The sequence below is a fragment of the Chinchilla lanigera genome, unplaced genomic scaffold, assembly GCF_000276665.1.
Source record: "Chinchilla lanigera isolate Chin_1 unplaced genomic scaffold, ChiLan1.0 scaffold00011, whole genome shotgun sequence".
Lineage (NCBI taxonomy): Eukaryota > Metazoa > Chordata > Mammalia > Rodentia > Chinchillidae > Chinchilla > Chinchilla lanigera.
The window spans coordinates 23,984,433-23,987,169 of record NW_004955412.1 but is presented as its reverse complement, the minus strand read 5'-3'; the positions used below and the strand labels follow the sequence as shown (position 1 = coordinate 23,987,169).

Sequence of the window (2,737 nt, the reverse complement as noted above, 5' to 3'; positions counted from 1 at the left end):
ACCTGCAGAACAAGTTCCAGAATTCTTTGCCTTCCATTCAGAACTTTTCACAATTTTGCTTCAAGCCACTATCCCGGGGTCCTTGCCAGGTCTTATCATCTAATGTTGCCTTCTTGTGCTGTTGCTGAACCATTTCACAGTGATGTTTTCTCTCCCACTGGCCCGCAGGTCCATTAGGGGTCAGGGCTGCTGCGTACCTTTTCAGATTGCCTAAGGTAACCAGCACACGCTTTGTGGGAGCCAGTTAGATTGGCAAAGGCTTGCTGAGTCTTTTTTCTTTTCATACTGGGAATCGAACTCATGACCTCAGGCTTGCCAGGCAAGCGCTTATGCCACTGAGCTGTATCCCCGGCCCTTGCTGAATTTCAAACTATCTCCAGAGGCACTTCCACACTATTCTGCACCAGAAACAAGGCTTTGGACTCAGGGATGTTTATCTCCTGGGGCTCAAAGACCACCCCCCAACCCCCCCCACCCCGCCCCGCAAGGAAGATGTACCAAATAACCTCCTGCCTACAAGACTCTGAACCCGGGAAGCTGGAGTGTTTCAGACTTCATCTCAGCTGAGCTAATTATTTCCTGTGCTCATGACAGACGACCTAGAGCTGAAGACATAATGATACCTGGACCTTGGGCAATCTGCCGGCATTCACACACACCAGCCCTTGAGCATCAAACAGCCGTGTGGTGGAGTACGGGTGGGGCTTTCAGACTGTGCAAATATACCTCCCCTAGAAAGAAAGAAAAAGTGGAAATCCGGGTTAAAGGTATCCAAGAACTTCGGGGTAGTTTTATAACTTTTTGTAAGTCTGAAATTATGTCAAAACTTTAAAAAATATAAAGCAGAAACAACAAAAATTATCTCCTCCTTGTAATTTCTCTTTCACCTTCTTCAATGTTTACATTCTTTTTTCAATACATTCACATATGAATTATAGTTGTGAATATATCTATGTCCCTATTAGACAAGATGTATAAAGTATAAAACAAAATTACTTCAGAGTCCAGCAGACCTTTTAAATACATCATAATATAAAATATAATACTGTTAACTTATAACATTATTTTTGGAATACAGGAGTTTTAGCATTTTGTGGTCTGGGACAAAGATATTTAACCCTAAGCCGTAGTTCCCTCACCTTTAAAGTGGAATTGATAATGCCTGTGTTTGGTACTGTCCTAAGAATTAAAAGTAGAAACATTAACTAATTAATAGGATCCCTGGCCCACAGTTGGTGTCCATGACCTACCTATTCCAATTTTTAAAATGTCAATTAATTACCACGTTGCAGACACTCTGTGTCCTCAATGCCTAAGAAAGCCCGGAGTGGACCAGAAGAAGCAGTTTCTGAAGGTGCCAGTGCTCAGCAAAGGCGCCTTCCGCTGGACTACAGCAGCTCTGCAGCAGATGCCAGCGCCTGGGGGCCGCCCCGCCCCTGCCCAAGGGTCTGGGTGACCTTCAGCCCTTTGTCTACGAAACAGGACTGGTTTTTATTACCACGGGGAAGGACTAAGCTAGTTAGAGGGACTCAGGGATGGCAGCAGACCGCAGCTCTGAGGCGCAGGCCCCAGCTCAGGCCCCTGGAGGGGCTTCCAGAGACGCTGGGAGTGTACAGCCAGAGTGCGGCTCACACAACCCTCTCCTTCCCTGCCCCTCTCCCCGCCCAGCAGATCCCCAAAGGCCGACTTGGGGGAACCCTCCGGTCTGCAGCACATGCGGGCCTCTGGGCCCTGGCACGTTCCCGGCTTTCTGAACGCCAGGGATGCGTATTTTCCCTGCGGCCACATACAGTGCACGCTGGGCGGCTGGGTCTGGGTCCAGTAGTTCTCTACGGCCCCCCACGTTGGACTATGGGGTGATGGCTAGCCTGGCTCTGCCCAGGCTGAGGGTCCACTGCTGTAAAGGCTGACAGGCGAAAGAGCAAATGTAAAAGGCCAGGCAAAGCCAGGCGAAGTGGGACCGAGAGGTGACCAAAAAGGTGGTTAGTCAGAAAAGCAGCGGCCAAGCCGGCTGCAGACCTGTCCCAGGACGCATTTCCACACGCAGCAGTCCCTGTGGCCAGCCTGGTGGCCTGCACTGCCCGGGCAGGGTGGGAGGGCAGAGAGCGGCCGGGGAGGCGAGCAAGGAGTAGCAAGAAGAAGGTACATAAGAGAAAACTGGAAAGGAGGGCGATGCGGGGCTGGTTTGTGAGAGAAGTGGAATGAGAGCATGTGATCGAGGGGGAAAGAAGATGCCAGCCAGAGAGTGGAGAGGAGGACAAAGTGAGAACAGAGCGCTGGAGAGGCCTCATCCGTGCAGCAGCTCCCGGCCCAAGGGTTGCGGATTCTCCGCCACGCAGAGTCCGTCAGTCCTAGCCGAGCGCGCTTGCAGCCAAACTGCCCCCGGACAGCCCCAACCCCGGGGCCTCCCTCCCGGCCCCGGCCATCGGCCGCCTCTGCCCGCAGCCCGCCGGCCTCGACAGCTCGCCCCGAAGGCGGGGAGGAGGGAGCGAGGGAGGGAGGAGGGCGAGCAGGAGGGAGGGGCTGCGGTAGGAGGCAACCATGTGGTTCCAGCTCAATTTTTTTCCCTCTCTTTCTCCACTCGTTTTTCTTTCCAAACAGGGAAAAGTGTTCCGTGAAGCGGTAGTGCCTTTCCGCCTCGCCTTCTCCTCCCGGGCTCGGGTCGCGGCTCCGGCCCGGCGCAGGCTGGTGGGGCGCGCGCGGGGACGCCTCGGTGCCCGAGAGAGCGGGGCGCGGG

At 53.6% G+C, this 2,737-nt stretch overlaps 1 protein-coding gene across 1 annotated transcript in view; it reads left to right on the top strand.

The window, feature by feature from the left end:
- Positions 1-2,566: 2,566 nt before the first annotated feature.
- Clmp (CXADR-like membrane protein) overlaps positions 2,567-2,737 on the top strand; it is a gene marked incomplete in the record, with an annotated part of 108,601 nt that continues 108,430 nt past the window's right edge. The window contains 1 exon segment of the mRNA XM_005378375.2: positions 2,567-2,737.